Below are 17,463 nucleotides of genomic sequence, written 5' to 3' on the forward strand. Positions count from 1 at the left end.
TGATTACCTAAGAGTTTCAGAGCAGAGGCCTCAGTCTTGCTTTTCTTGTTCTTCGGCTGATGAGAGAAGAGTTAACAATCAGTCACCATATGGCACCATGTGGATGACTTGGTGGAGAAGGCATAGCATGGGGAGGGATATGGTGAAAACTGGATGGGAGGGAGATTTATGGCACACTTGGATAACAAGCTTTAAAACTTAGATTTCTAGTTAAAGGTTTTAACATCAGATTTGAAATTTTTACCTTTATCAAAGATTGGTGAGAACAGTGAACGTGCTCTGAAGTATTATTTATTACTTATATAGTTAACCGACACAAATAGCCTTTATGTGGGTAAGCACTATTCTAAACACTTCACAAATATTTGCTTTTTAAATCATCATAATAGATACTTTATTAATCCCCCTTCTCCCTTACAGATAGGAAAGGGAGGCAGATAGAGATTAAGTAACGTACACGCCTATGGACACATAGCTAAAAAGTGGTGGAGCTGGGATGCTAACTAAAGAAGTCTGGCTTCAGAGTCTGTGCTTTTACCCCATTTGCTAAATGGATATTTTTAAAAATTGGATATTTAAAAAACTAAGAATTACTGTTGAGATGCTTTTTTGTAAAAATTGAATTCCGGCTTCTTCGTAAAGTCTATTTTAAGTAGGAGGCACTTTGTGGTAATTCTTGTTTGTTGGTTCTAGAAATAAAAACAAAATCACAGAAAAATAAAAGTAAGCTTATCTAAGATCACTGTTTCCCCAGTTTAAATGTTGCTTATCAGAACTTTACAATTTATTTTCCTTCACTGCCTATTTTAGATGACTTTTGGATATTATGCCATTATAGCACCATAGACTGTCATTAATTTTAGAGATTTTTATTCCTATTGGAAAGTATGGTGTTTATTTAACTAAAAGAAGAACATTTTAAAAATGTACAACTAGCCTCCTCCACAACTCTGGGAAGATTCCTTTCTGACTCAAAACTTAGGATGTGATAACACATGAGGTCCTCTAAAATGTCAGCTCCTGACTTACTGGTCTTGTAGACTCAGTAGTGATGGTCCAAATAATGAACAAACCTTGAGGCCTCCAGGAACAAGGCCACAGGTTCTTTGAACAGTGCAGGGGTCTGATAGGGTCCCTATGGTGTAAGGCTTTAACCCTTCAGTTGCTAGATTGTGGAGAGGTCTAAGGTTCCTGGGGCAGGGATGGGGTGAGTAGGCAGGAGAGGTAGTTTTGGAGAGGGGACTTGAGACTATTTGCAGAAGTTACAGCCCTGCCTAGCATTATGCCAAGTCTACTACTGGGAATTCATGATTCCTTATTTTTTTTCTGTCAGTCTAGCTAGGAAGTTATCAATTTTTCCAAAAACCATCTCTTACCTTTATTGATTTTCTTTACTGATTTTAAAAAGTTCATTGACTTCTGCTACTATTTTTTATCATTTTCTTTCTTCTGTATTGAGTTTAATTTGCTTTTCTTCTTCTGGCTTCTATGGTAGAAACATAGATCATTGCTTTCAAATACTGCTCTAGCTACATCCCACAAAAATTGAAATGTGTTTTTATTATTAACTAGAGGCCCAATGCACGACATTCATTCACCGGGGAGGGGTGGGTTCCCTCAGCCCAGCCTGCACTCTTTAGCAGTCCGGGAACCCTCGGGGGATGTCCGACTGACAGCTTAGGCTCTCTCCCCAGCGGGCCTAAGCGGCAGGCCGACATCCTTAGCCCTGCTGTGGAGGCAGGAGAGGCTCCTGCCACTGACGCTGTGCTGGCCAGCAGTCAGCCGGGTTTGTGGCTGAGCAGCACTCCCCCTGTGGGAGCTCACTGACCACCAGGGGGCAGCTCCTGTGTTGAGTGTCTGCCTCCTGGTGGTCAGTGTGCATCATAGTGACCGGTCTGTCCACCATTCAGTCAATTTGCATATTACCCTTTTATTATATAGGATTAGTTAAAAATATTTTGAAATTTTCTCTGTGATTTCTTTTTTGATGCATGGATTATTTAGGAATGTGCAGTTGATTTATAAATATTTGGGATTTTTTCTCAGATATCCTTCTGTTATTGATTTCTAACTTAATTCTGTTTTGGACATAGAACATATTCTATATAATCATAGGCCTTTGACATTTATTGAGATCTGGTTTATGGTCTATTTTAGTGAATGTGCCAAGTGAAATGGAAAAGAATGTGTATTCTGCAGTTTTGGGGTATAATGTTTTATAAATGTCAACTAGGTTAAATTGCTTGCTCAAAGTCTAGTTTATTACTGATTTTTAAATTTGTTCTGTCAATTACTGAGAAAGAAGTGTTATAATCACCTGTAATTTTGAGTTTGTCTATAAATTTAGTGCTGTTAGTTTTTGCTTCATGGATTTTTGAAGCTTTGTCATTAAGTGAATATACACACAGCACTATTAGGTCTTCTGAGTCTATTGACACTTTTAGCATTATTAAATAGTAGTGGCCCAGTGCATAAAATTCATGCACATTAAAAGGGAATTAATTAGAGGAAATATTTAAATATTGCTATTTGCCCTTTCTCTATAATAGAAGTCCCCCATCAAGCCATGCTGGGTGGGGGACTCAGCCTCAGTCCCCCGTCAAGCTGCGCTGGGTGGGGGACGCAGCCTCACATCCCCTGTCTAGCCATGCTGGGCGGGGGATGCAGACTCACGTCCCCCGGCCTCGCCGCACACGCAGCCCCGCCTACCCACACCTGCTGTGCATGCAGCCTCCTGCTGATCGGTCGTTATGGTGTGAGGGCATCACGACCATTTGCATATTAGCCTTTTATTATTAGAGATTCCTGTTTATTTATAGTAATACTTTTTTTTATTTGATTGTACTTTGAAATTTATATAGCTAAACCAGATGTTTTATTGTGAGTTTACATGTTATACCTTTTTCTATCCCTTAACTTCTAACTTATCTTCATATTTAAAACTTATTTCTTATAAATAAAATATAGATGCATTTTATTTTTTTAAATATTTACCTGAGGATATGTTTATTGATTTTGAGAGAGAGAAAGAGAGAGAGAGAGAGAAGACATTGATAGATTGGCTCCTTCATGCACCCTGACTGGGGATCAAACCTGCAACCTTTTGGTGTATGGGACGACGCTCCAACTAATTGAGCCACCTGGCCAGGGCTGCACTTTACTTTTTTAACCAAACTGTCAATCTCTGATTTTATTAGTCTACTTAGTGTGTGTACATGTTTTGTAATTATTGATATAGTTGGATTAAATACTGAAGAAGTTCCTTTAACATTCTTATAGTGTGGATTTGCTAGCATAGTTGCTCTCCATTTTGTTTTTCTGGGGGCGGGGGGGAGGAAAGTCTTTATTTTTGTCTTTGTTTTTGAAAGTGATATTTCCTTGGTACAGAAGTATAAGTTGAAAGTATTTTCTCTTGGAACTTTAAGGATATTGATATTGTTCCATTGTTTTTTAGCTCACATTGTTTCTATTAAAAGACTGTGACTATTCATTTGTGTTTTCCCGCATGGTATGTAATGTGCCTATTTCCCCCCTCTAGCTGTTAAAAAATTATTTTTATCACTTATTTTTATTAATTGGGCTTTTATTTGCCTTGGTGTGATTTTCTTTGTGTTTATCCTGTGTGGATTCATTTGAGATGCTTGAATATGTGGGTTTATCCTTTACATTAATTTAGAAAATTGTTGGCCATTATTTTTTCAAATATTTGTTTCTACCTCTTCCCTTCTAAGACATTAAACACTCATATGTTTAACTGCTTAATATAGTCTCATGAAGTCTATAGTCTATGAGTCACTGAGGCTCTGATATTTTATCTCTTGCTTCAGTTTGGATACCTTTGATGGCTGTCTTCCAAGTTTACTGATCTTATCTTCTGTATTATCAATTCCACTGAATAAATATCTGGAAAATTTTGTTGTTTTTGTTGTTAATCCTCACCCGAGGATATTTCCCATTGATTTTAAGAGAGAGTGGAAGGGAGGGGGAGAGACACAGAGAGATAAACATCAATGTGAGAGAGACATATGGATTGGTTGCCTCCTGCACATGCCAGGATCGAGCCTGCAACTGAGGTATGTGCCCTTGACCAGAATTGAACCTAGGACCCTTCAGTCCATGGGCCAAAACAGCTAGGTCAATATCTGATAAATTTTTCATTTTGACAGCTTCCTTTTAATTTCTAGAAGTTCCATTTGTTACTTTTTCATGCCTTTCACATTTGTTTATTTATTATGTCCATGTTTTGTTTTTTTTAAACTCTTGAGTATATTTAGAATAGATATTTTACGGACTTCTTGCTAATTCCATTATCTGTAGGTCTGAAACTACTGCTATTTATCCTGATTATAGATTACATTTTCTGCTTCTTTAGTAATTATCTAGTAACTAGAGGCCCAGTGCATGAAATTCATGCATGGGTAGGGTCCCTAGGCCTGGCCAGCAATCAGTGCGGATCACGTTCCCTGCCTCCCTGCCTCCCTGCCTCCTCCTTCCCTTACTCCCTCAGTGCCCGGTTGCCACCACTGGTTGCCTGCCACGTTCCGTGCCTCCCCCTGGTGGTCATAGTGAGTGATTGAACTCCTGGTCTCCTGGTCGAACTCCTGAGAAGACACTTTCCATATTAACCTTATAAAGAGAGAGATTTCTGACTGAATGCCAGGCATTATGAGATTAAATTGTGAAGGTTTTAGATTTGTGTTACCTTCCTAAAAGAGAGAAAAGGAGGTGAGTTACTTGGAGACTAGCTGGATCCTTTACAATCTTGTTTTAATATTTGTTATGGTTGTTAGAGTATATCCTTTGTCCTAGATCTAGTTTAGACCTATTACCAAAAGTGTGGCTTTCCTGTGAACCTTGTTATTGCTGGGGTTTTCAATGAGATCACTCCACTCTGACAGGAACTTGACTCTTCAAACTCTGTGTGAATTCTGGCAATTATTTAACATTTAGTTGCCTGGCAGTGATACGCTATCGACTTACCTAAAAGACTTAAAATTCTCAGATACAACCCTGTGCTTCTACATGATAGATTCCTTTCCTATCTGACTTCTTCTGAATTTAATCATGTTACTACTTAACTAGAAATTTGATACTCTAATAGAGAATTATTAATTAATTAATAGTGAGCTCCAGTAACTGTATCTCAGTGAAAAAAAACAAGACTGTTAATAGTTACCATATTTGAGGACCTGGTTTGTGCCAGACACTGTGGAAAGAGTTTTGTGTAGATTATCTCTAAGTACCATAACCTGATAAAAGGAATCCTCCAGTATACTGATGAAAAAATGGAGACTCAAGGAAGTTAAATAATTTGCCCAAGACCATAATGCTGCTGGTAATTGGCAGAGTTAGAATGCAAGTCTACCTTACTCTAACTCCAGTCTATTAAATTTCCAATATTCCAAGCAGCTATTAACACCAAGTGCTAAAATTTTATTACTCAGCTCCTCCTAGATGTATAAGAGGGTCAATCAAAATTCTATCAGTTAAATTCAGACATAATAATAAATATTTTATTTACTTTAAATTGTATAATACTTTGTGAAGGGTCTTATAATTTCAGTTACCATAGAATGATGGCAACTTGGTATGTGCACAACTCTGAGGGGTGGGATTGTGACTCTTTAGGCCCTAAAATTCTACTTTGTTTATTCATTCAGTGGGTCTGGTTTTATAGATTAGATGACCATGTTCTATATGAGTGAGCTTTCTCCCTGTAAACAGATTTACCCGAGAAGCTAAATTATAATCAAAGGTGGTTTGCTCATTAGCAGAAATCTGTCAATGTATTAAGCACTTTGTGGACGACAGCTTACCATACTAGATATATCATTTAACTAAGAAGTGAAGAAGTTATATAAGTTGCCCTATGTAACACAGATAGCAAGTGGAAGAACTGGGATTTGAACCCATGTATCTAATGTCCAAAGCTGATATTCCTAACTATTAAGCTAAACCGCCTCTCTTAGTGGGTAATTTTATGAATGCTCCCTAGCCCAGTGCCTAGCATGTAATACTATCCTTTTTTTCTTTTTAACTGAGTAAGAACAATATCATTTTCTTACTTTTGCACATTTTACATATTTTATACTCTAATTGAGTTCTCTAAACAAAGAAGTGTTAATAGATACTTAAGGAATTTATAATATATTAATCTAATTAATATATTAATATATTAGCTATTTGGGGAAGGCAAATTGATGAAAATCATGAACCATCTTAGAAAATAACCCATTTTCATCTATATACCAAATTATGCTATGATATCATGGGGTCCTGGACCCTCAAACTCTGCCAATGGAATTCATATAAGAACCTTTGCACTCCAAGGACAGTGGAAGGCAGTTCTACTGTTTCTCTTTATGAATATTGCTACTCTCTGAACTATGCAGCCAACATTTCATCTTGGTTGAATCCTCATTAATAAAGTAAGAAGAAAATACGTACATTTTTATTTATTCATTTCAGCTGCTTATTTTCCAAACAGGACTCCCAATGTCCCTCTGTCTCCAGTCTGTTCTTCTTGGTGTCCTTCCTACCTCAGGAGATGGCAACCTTAGTTGCTTAGGTCAAAAAATCTAAAGTCATCCTTAACTCCACTCTTTCATTCACACCCTACATCCAATCAATTGGCAAATCTTACTGCTTCTGTCTTAAAAATATATCCCCTTCTCACAGCTCCACTTCTGCTATCCTGGTCTGAATCCAGAGCAGGGAAGGAAGCTATCATGTAGCCTCCTAACTGTTCTCTACATAGTCTGTCCTCTGAGACCTTAATTCCTCCTCCTCCCCTTGCTTCCTTTAACTTACCCACTTGGCTCCTTGCTGTTCCTTTACTGCTCCAAGCACAGTCCTATCTTCAAGCTTTGCATATGTGTTCTTGCCAGGCAGATCTCCTCCCCTTTTGCCCCCCCCCCCCCCAAAGTGGGCATGGCTAACTCTATCACTACTAGTATATTCAGGTCTCTGCTAGATGAAGCCTTTCTTGACTATCTCATCTAAAACAGTCCTGCCTGTTTCCACACCATTTTCTATTCCCTTGTGTTGCTTTCTTTATCATGTTACTATTCACTACCTGACTTCTGTTTGCTGCTTTGTTTGTATTTCCCACTCCCTGAGAATGTACACTCCACGAGGTGGGAACCTAATTTTGTTTACTGTTGATTCCCCAGTGCGTAGAAGAGAGCCTGGCACTTAGTAAATATTTGTTGAATCAATAACTCTGCATGGCATTGAACTTCACACTACAGGTACAGTAATGAACATCACAGACACAGTCTCTGCCTTCATGGAGTTTACAATTCTTACAGGGGATACAGGCATTAAACAATTAATCACATGACATTTAATTATTATGGTTATGAATCCTGAGGAGACCTCATTGACCACTCTGGCTGAAGGTCTTGATAAATTAGAAGACAGACTAGCAAATATTTAATAATTTAGGGCCAAGAGCCAAATTCTCTCAAAGCACATACAATAGAGTCAATGTCATGCAAATGAGCATCTATAATTAGAGGCAGTTTAAATGGGATTATAAAGATTTAGAGGGAGCTGACAAAGCAAGACTGGGAACCAGACTAAAAGTAGCCTACTAAACAGATAATCCAGTGTGGCTCTGTTCTTTCCATCGGTGAAGGTTACTGCAGGCTCCAGGAAAAGAAATCCGTTCAGATTGAGTGAATAAAGCTACTTGCACTTTGGTGGGGGAAAACATAACAAACTAAACAAAATAAAACACACTCTGGCCCTTTTAAACTTGGGTAAATTGGGAAAATATCCTACTATGTCTGTTTGTAAATGAAACAACATTACTACTTCCCTTCAATTTCAGCAGAGACACTTTCCCCCAAAACATCTTCTAGGCCAGTTCCTTCCATCCCAAACCGTAGGGCCTCTTAAATGTGTCCCCTTAGCTTTTGGTAACCCTGTACTGAAGCATCTCTTCCTTAACCCGTTTTCCTCCTCTGTATAGTTTCCAGGAAAGGGCTTGCAGGTGCTCGCAGACCTTAGAACAGTGCCCAGCACATGTGGTGCTCAGGAACTAAGTGTTGGAAGGACAAACACTTGAACAAATTCCATGCCTTTATGAAGAATTATTATTTCTCATTGTTAAGCACTTTACATGCATAAAACAGATTTCCATTAAAATTTATTTCCAGCCCTAGCTGGTTTGGCTCAGTGGATAGGGTGTCAGCCTGCGGACTGAAAGGTCCCAGGTTTGATTCTGGCCAAGGGCACGTGCCTGGGTTGTGGGCTCCATCCCCAGTAGCAGGCGTGCAGGAGGCAGCCCATCAATGATTCTCTCTCATCACTGATGTTTCTATCTCTCTATCCTTCTCCCTTCCTCTCTAAAATCAATAAAAATATATTAAAAAATAAATTTATTTCCAATAAATTACTATATCATTTGATCATACTGCTAGAAGTATATAATAAATTATTTAGAAATAAGGTATAAATAAGGGCCCTGTAACTTTACATACGTTAGTTATTTAATAGCCACATGTTCCTGCCTATCAAAAGTCTCACTGATGCCCTAACCAGTTTGGCTCAGTGGATAGAGTGTCAGCCTGCGAACTGACGGGTCCCAGGTTCAATTCCGGTCAAGGGCATGTATCTTGGTTGTGGGCACATCCCCAGTAGGAGGTGTGCAGGAGGCAGCTGATCGATGTTTCTCTCTCTCATCGATGTTTCTAACTCTCTATCCCTCTCCCTTCCTCTCTGTAAAAAGTCAATAAAATATATATTTTTTTAAAAAGTCTCACTGCAACATACTGGTGAAGCCTAAGCCTAAGCTTAGATGCTGTCCAAGAGCTTAGAGGAAAGGGAAGGAAGAGAAGAAAAGAGAGCACATTTATTGTCTTCTCTTGTATACCACCAGTGTGTGATATGTTATAATCCTACTCCATTTGTCCTCACAAAAACTTAATGAGGTTATATTTCCATTTTACAGAAAAGGAAACTGAGGCTCAGGAAGATTAAGTCATTCTTTCAAGACTATATGACTAATAAGCATTATCCCAAGAGTTATAATACTTAGTTCATCCTTAGTTATAGTTTTGGCGTGGGAAAGGTGCATGACGAAAGTACAAGAGCTAGTAAAAGAAGGTGCATTTGAGATAAAAGGAATGAGTCATTCCAAAGAGGTAAAGAATTGTGTGTGTGCATGGTGAGGTGGGGTGGGGAGTGGGAGGAACTGTTTCATAATGACAAGTTCTATGAAGTTTCATGATGTCAACCAGGAGTTAAGAGGAAGAGAGGTTTATTAGAATCATTGATCTGATGATTTTATTTAATTCATTAAATAATTTAAGAACATGTCAAAGAACAAGCAGACCATAAAAAAGAAACATTTCATTTCATTAAGAATAAGAAAATCATTTTGAAATATTTTAGAGCAGAAGAAATAAGTCAGTGATAGGGAAACCAATAAACAAATTATGAAAATGGAATATGGCAGGATATTATGCACTCTTTTAGAGGATGCCTTAGATAGATATTTAATAATGTAAAAGTGTTAATATAATATTAAAATCAGAATAATTTTATTAAAAATATATTTATATATTATTATACATTTTAAAATATATGTTATCCTATATCAGTGGTCGGCAAACTGCAGTTCGCGAGCCGTGGTTTGCCGCTCTGTTGACTAATGAGTTTGCCGACCACTGACCTAGACTCTCGATTCCAATAATTACAGGCTGTCGTTGTTCCTTGTAATTAAGCCCCTATCCCAGTGGTCGGCAAACTCATTAGTCAACAGAGCAGCAAACCGCAGCTTGAGAGACGCAGTTTGCCGACCACTGTCCTATATAATAAAAGGCCAGAGGCCATAATTGTCACGACCAGTCTCCATGAGGTGCATTGACCACCTCTCGGTCCCTTCCCTGTGGCCCACGAGAGCAGTGGCAGGCAGGCAGGTGGGCGGGGGGCGAGCGCAGTGAGCAGCGGTGGGCGGGTGGACGGGGCGGCGGGCTACCGCGGGAGATTTTGCGCGCTGGACCTCTAGTATATTAATATCAATTGTCCCAGAATGGTAAGAATATGTTTGTTTTGTTTTCATCTCTTCCATATTATCCACATTTTATGATGCATATTTTATTTTATAATTAGAAGTATGTTATTTTAAAACTCTATAACCCACAAGCCAACTTTCCAAAAGAACTCAGTACTCTGCTAATTTTCTTTGCTAAGCATCTTGGGGTTTCTCCTCTTTTGATAGCTTCCTAATCCCACTGGGAGCTGTAGCCACTTATCTAAGGTCATAAATGCTACTGGGTTGTTTAGTGGCTAACTATTCAGCAGGACAACTATTGCAAGTACTGGAGAAAGAATGATGTATTTCTGGAGAGATTTCTGACAGATTAAAATGAAGGCAGATTGCTAGATGGAGACAGTATTTATTTCATGCCATTCTGATTTTGAGCCTTAGGGAAAAGTATTGTGAACATGTAAAAGGTCAAATGTTGCATTAAAAATTCTTAGGGAAATTTACTTTTAAGTCATCAGAATAACATTTAGAAACTAGCTGGCCTATTGATGTTTTTTTGCACATCTAAAGTATGAATTATTCTTTTGGGCAAGCTCAGACTCATTCTTTGTATTTCTTGATCAGATATGTTTCAAGCATGCAGTTCTTCCACACAATAAACAGGTCAATGAATAAATAAGTGCACCCTACTTACATTTTAATAGTTTTTAGCATGATAGCACTATATTTAAATTTTTAACTATACTTTGTAAAAACCTAGACAATTCTCTCCCCTCCCCTCCCCTCCCCATCCCCCAAATGAGTCCGGACTTAATTTTTCACTTCAGAACCAGCATCAGAGACTCTAGTCTGAGAACTCATCATTCCCAATTTAGGGAGACCTGGATCAGGGGAAGCCATTCTGGGAAGGGATCTTTACTCAAGGATAACACCGGTGGACATCTTAAACTCCCTCAAGGCGCTGTAGACCCAGACCCGCCTGCGGGAATCCGGGGCCTGCCTGGGGGAGCCATGCACAGACCGCCTGGACGCAGGACCGCCGCCATCCCCTCCTTTGGGGGCAGGTTGGCAGGTCACACATGAGCAGCTTCTCAGACAGAGAGCCACTTCTTTCAAGATTGTAAATCTGGGGAAATGGATAGCATAAATAATAAAATTCATCAGGCAATCTTCTCTTTGGTTAATTTTACTTTCAAACTTGTTAAGAGGTGTAGTTCTGAGACACCCCTTTTAGCCCTAACTCTCATACATATTCATAAGCTGGGGCCCTGGCGAAGGATAATGGTGATTTGGTGGCTGTTGTTTTCATCCTTCAATAAATCCGCAAATCCAATACTGACTCAGGAAAATCCCCCTTGTCAATGCCACGGGATTGTTTCTTTCCTTTCTGAAAATGATTATGAAAACTGGCCATTTGCACACGTTGAAAGAAAGGAAAAAGATCAGCTTTTTTATTATTTTTAAAAGTTAAGACCTGGATTTTGACAATGTCAAGGTTTACACTATCTCCCTGTTTATTTTGGATACACCGCTGACTTCCATCTCTAGAAGACACAGATACAGTGCTTAAGCAACCAAAGGTAAGAACCCAATGGTAATTACAGTTGTATTTTCACATATGCTTACACCTCGGTTTTGACTTATTAAAGCATCAGCATCTGCTTTGTTTTCCATGATACATGCCTTCTAGTTACAGCTGATGGTTGTATTTTTATTAATTTCTCTGTATTTTTGACAGGTGAATTAATTTTCTGCTAAAATACAATTTTAGTTTAACATGATAATATATAAAGGCCTAGCAATATGATTCTGCTAATCTGAATATCACAACGTGGTAAATGCTACCTGCTTTTTGCAAATTTCAAACTCATTTTTAGAAGTCAAAAACAATAACTTTGGCAGGTGTGTCTTTCCCTAGGAAGTGTTATATACTGGTTTGCTTCTTCTTTAACGTATTTGAAGATAGAACACCACCAAATTCATATAATTCTTAATAAAAAATTAAAATATCAGCCTCAACTCATTGAGAACCTCTTAAGAATTAGGTGCTTTATAAACATTATTATAACCAGTACACCTCCTTTTCAGGATGAATAAGTGGCTCCTTCAAGGCAACGTCTTACTATTATGTAATGGAGCCAGAATTTAAATCACCTTGCCTTCTTTTAATTCTTCACGATAAGCATTTCTATTTCAATTAAATTTTGAAAACAATTATCAATTACTGTCATGTTTCGTTTTTATAAATTTAAAAATTACTCATCATTTTGTTTGTGCAAAGATTACAGGATTTTAAATATTTGTGATTTCATTCTACATTAGAAAGTTAGACATTATTAAACCAAGCTTTTAAAATGTCCCTGTCAATGAAGACACATCTTAAATTGACTTTTTACATTTTGACCATTTTTTTGCTTATATATGTACCTTAACTCATTTGTTCTGCTGTATTTATTCTTTTCATAAATATCACTCGCTCATATCATTGTTAGATCAAGCAGGCAGACAAAAGAAGATGGGTGTGAATGAAGCATCAGTGTATAAATAAAAACCTAATAGTTATTGATTACACTTTATATCCCATAGAGAATACAACCTCTTTCCTCTACTTTTGGAATATTTATAAATATTGATCACAAAAATAATCTCAGCAAGGCAAAAAAAAAAAAAAAAAAAAGTATACAAGCTACACTCTCTGGCCAAACAGTCAAATAAAGTTAGAGATTAACAACTAAAGTTTAAGTTAAGGACCCTACCCTTAGAAATGGAAAAAGAAAAGTATAGGGAAGAGAAAAACAATGTCAAATAGCTCTTCAGTGGAAGATAACAGCAAATTATTTAATTAATTAAATAATGTAAGCTATTGAAGATCTTTCTCTTTTTCGTCGAGGTAGTTTTTAACCTGTGAAGTTGATATGCGCTAAAAACTAAAAAATCTGGATAAGGTAGACTATTTTCTACACTCAAAATGTCTAAATTTAAGTTAAGAAAGAAAAAATTAAATTGAATAAAAATTATGGGCAAGATTGAAAAAGCCCAAGAACTACCTCCAAAAACAGGCAGTGTACCTTAAATATGTTTTACTTGTTGCCCAGTAGGCATAGCTCAGTGGTTGAGCATTGACCTATGAACCAGGAGGTCATGGTTTGATTCTGGTTGTGGGCTCAATATCCAGTGTGGGGTTGCAGGAGTCAACTGATCAATGATTCTCTCTTATCATTGATGTTTCTATCTCTCTTTCCCTCTCCCTTTCTCTCTTAAATCCATAAAAAATATATATGGTTACATATATAATAATAACATTTATATACACTGAGTGGCCAGATTATTATGATCTCTGAACGCATAATAATCTGGCCACTTAGCGTATATCCTATATAATAAAAGGTTAATATGCAAATTGTCCCCTCGACCAGGAGTTCGACCAGCAGGCAGACCAGCCAACCGCCCATGTCCCCTCCCCCTGGCCAGGCTGGCCGGACTCCACCCATGCACGAATTCATGCACCCGGCCTCTAATACACACACACACACTGAGTGGCCAGATTATTATGCGTTCAGAGATCATAATAATCTGGCCACTCAGTGTATATAAAGAATTCTCTTAAAAATATTTTTTACTTGTTAATTTATTGATCAAAAGGAGTAAGTCCACATATGCCAGAGCCTTCACCTTGGGTAAAAGTATGTGGGACTTGAGCTGCCATATTTTAAGTTTTGGCTATGGCACCAACCAAACTTTCCACAGCTGTTACTTTTCTATACCCCCTTAAAGGAGGTATATAATGTAGCTTTCAATCAAAAGACAACCACTGTGCCAAGATTTTGCCAATATAGGTACTTTATAGTGTGGGACAAGTGCTTATAATTACACTTCATGGTTCTCAAATGTGCAAATGTTCCAAAGTATAAATCAACTTAACTTTAACAACTCATACAGCTTTCGTGGATGAAAAGGTAACTGATAAAATTCAACATCTACTCTTGACAAAATAAGAAATTAGTAATAAAAGAAAACTTCCTGAATACAATAAAGAATATTTATCTGAAATCAATGGACAAAAATAGGAGAAATTCTAGTAACTGAAACAAGACAAGGAGTGATGCTATCTATTATTTAACATTGTTCTATAACTTCTATCAATGTAAGACAAGAAAAAGAAATAAGTTATATGTTTTGAAGAAATAATTTTGACTTTCCAAAAACACCTCTCATCAACATGCATTTCTGAGAAATTCCATTATGAAGCAGAAAGAATGAGGTACCCTAACAAAAAAGGCAAATAGATCTTCAATTAATCAGAATTTGTTAAATTTTTGATCAAATTTTGGAATTCTGAATACTTTTTTGTTCAATGGAGGAAGTGGGAATAATAACACATTTAGGCCTTCTACCATCATGAAAAGTCTCTTTCTTACCCTTGATTAGTATGGCATCTTGATTTTTTAAAAAGTACTTTCTTTCATGATGTAGGGTCTTGCAATGTTCCATGACCATATATATATGTGACTTTAGAGTTATAATAAATTCTTTAAATTGATGTGAAAGATATTTCTAGTTCTGGTCACTGGGAATAGTAGTGAACAAAACAGATATTTTTCTCTCACGATCCTGACATTTTCTGTCATTTAAACTACTCTTTTATTTCAACATGTTTTTTTTTTGTAAAAATGTTTTGGCTGCAAAAATAGTACTAGATAATGTATTTGGATATTTGATGGTCTCATTAATTGAATTTTGATTAACTGAGATTTTATTTTATGATGGCTGCTTTGTAAACTTTCGGTGGATTGTGAAGGTAATGATAATGATTATGACAATAATGACCTCCTTGGTGAAATTGTTGTTTTCCTGAGAAAGTATTTTGTTTTCTTCATAAGTTGGTAATAATGTACAGAACAAGCCCGGCAGGTCCCTGTGTTTGCCATGGGCATACACGGCAATAGTGTTGCGTCAGCTTTGTTTTCTTTTTTGTGGGAATTACAGCTTGGGTATGATCCTATGAAGATGATTGTTAACTAGTTGCCTTAACAAATCTGACTTCTCAAAGTTATAGTTCAAGGGGGCGGGGGATGAAGGGAAGATTATTTTAATCATTTTAGCTCTGTGTGTCTCCATAAGATAGTTGATAGTTGCCTCTCTCTGAGCTTGGAGATTATAGAATAATATCATCAACTTGCTTTTGTATAACTCTTCACAGCCTTCAGTATTGCTTCATATATATTTTGCATGAGGTCCAAATAGAGAATCATTAAAATAGGCAGGGAAGGAATTACCCTCTCTATGTTACGAAGAGGAAACTGAAACTCAGAAACATCTCTGCTGAGGTCTCCCTCCCTGGCAGTTTGGTGAAGAGCAGAGGTTAGAACCCACGTCTCAGCCAAACAAGAGATGTCTGTTTTCAGGCATGGCGACCTGCTGCAGAGCTAGCAAAGCCTGTTGTGGCTGGTTACACAACTCCGGGGGCATTGCTAAACATCAAGAAACAATCTAAGCTCTGCGATTGACTACTGAGATTAGGAAAGAACTGCAAAACATCCCTTTAAAGCAAAAGTGCTAACATGTCATTTTTGCCACTAAATAAAATCCTATGTACAAATACTACCGTTTTTCCTAAATAAAAAATAAATTAGGAGAAAAAGACAGAACACAAAAAAGAAAGTGAAAATACTTATGCCACCACTAAAATCTTAGCATATGTGACATTAAGGTGCTTATCTTTTCTATGTACATATACATAAATAAGATATGCTATAAATATTGCTTAGCAATCTGCTTTTTTTTTTTTTTTTTTGGCTTAACACTATAGCATGAACATTTCTATAAGTTAAATAATATTCTGCCCAGCTGGCAGGGCTCAGTGGTTGAGCTACGTATGAACCAGAAAGTCACGGTTTGGTTCCCTGTCAGGGCACATGTCTGGGTTGCAGGCTTGATCTCCAGTAAGGGGTGTGCAGGAGGCAGCCGATCAATGATTCTCTCTCATCATTGATGTTTCTATCTCTTCCTCTCCCTTCCTCTCTGAAGTCAATAATAAAAATATATTTAAAAAAACAATTTTTCTTTGCTTTAAAATAATGTTCATTTGAGAAAAATATTTTAATATTTATCCTTTATTATAAAACTAGAGGCCTGATGCATGAAATTCGTGCATGAGGGGGGTCCCCTCAGCCCAGCCTGCATCCTCTCCAATCTGGGACCCCTCAGGGGATGTCCGACTGCCAGTTTAGGACATCCCTCTCACAATCCTGGACCGCTGGCTCCTAATCACTCACCCACCTGCCTGCCTGGTCGCCCCTAATTTCCCCCCTCTGCCGGCCTGATTGCCACTCACTGCCTCTGCGTGCCAGCTGATTGCCCCTAACTGCCCCCCCTGCTGGCCTGGTCACCCCTAACTTCCCCCCACTACTGGTCTGGTCACCCCCAATTGCCCCCCACCAGCCTGGTCACCCCTCACAGATCCCCTGCCAGCCTGGTCGCCCCACACAGCCTGCTGTTCAGTCGTTTGGTCATTCCTCACTAACCTCCCTGCAGGCCTGATCCTAGGCAGCCATCTTGTGAGGGTGTGAGGGTTAGTTTGCATATTACCTCTTTATTATATAGGATTAATACATGCTCAATGTATAAAATCCAAACAATATTGAGCTCTACTCTCATCAACAGCACATATAATTCCTGTTCCTGCTCACCTGTACCTACAGGACCTCTAGTTTTACTACCTTAAAAGTCTTCCCAGGGAACCCCTCAAGGGGTGCCTCACATGTGCTGGCTTTTGTGGAGATAGGTATGTTCCTTTCAGCAGTGACTCATGGAAGATGAAGGTCCCTTCAGGCCCAGGTGATCAAGGGAAGCAGGGGGTTGGGAGGGGGAACATCCTCCACTCTGCAGGCAGGATTGCTGCATGGCAGCTGGGGGAGCATCAGGGAACAGCATCTTTGTCATGGTTTCTGGCATTCCTAAGGTGGGTACCTGCAGAATTGGGGAGAGGGTCCTTCTGAGGACCATGGACAGAAACGATACACTGAGGGCAGTCGAAGTCGGGAAGGTGGGAAGGCAAGGCAGTAGACAGCAATAATATGAGCATGGTACATGCTGGAAGCAGCTGTAAAGTGGATCGATGTTTGGCCCAGCTCATTCCACCTGATCTTAGGAAATAATATAACCAGATGAGAGTTTAGGCCAGTGTTTCTCAACATATGTTGCTGGGACTATATGTATCACAGTAATTTAGAGGACTTGCTACAAATGTGGATCAGTTGCATCCTTATTCACTCCAAAGGGAATACCACTCAAGACATTTTTTTCTGAATGCCTATAGACATTCACAGCTGATTACATCCATTTTGTATTGTATTTTATTATTTTTTTATTATTTCTTAATTGTTTAATGTATATGTGAGTTTCCTGTAGTTTTGTCTTACACCCACAGTGCCTGAGTATTTCAAAACTGGGTAAATCCAAAATTT

The sequence above is a fragment of the Cnephaeus nilssonii genome (genome assembly GCF_951640355.1).
Source record: "Cnephaeus nilssonii genome assembly, chromosome: 1".
NCBI lineage: Eukaryota > Metazoa > Chordata > Mammalia > Chiroptera > Vespertilionidae > Cnephaeus > Cnephaeus nilssonii.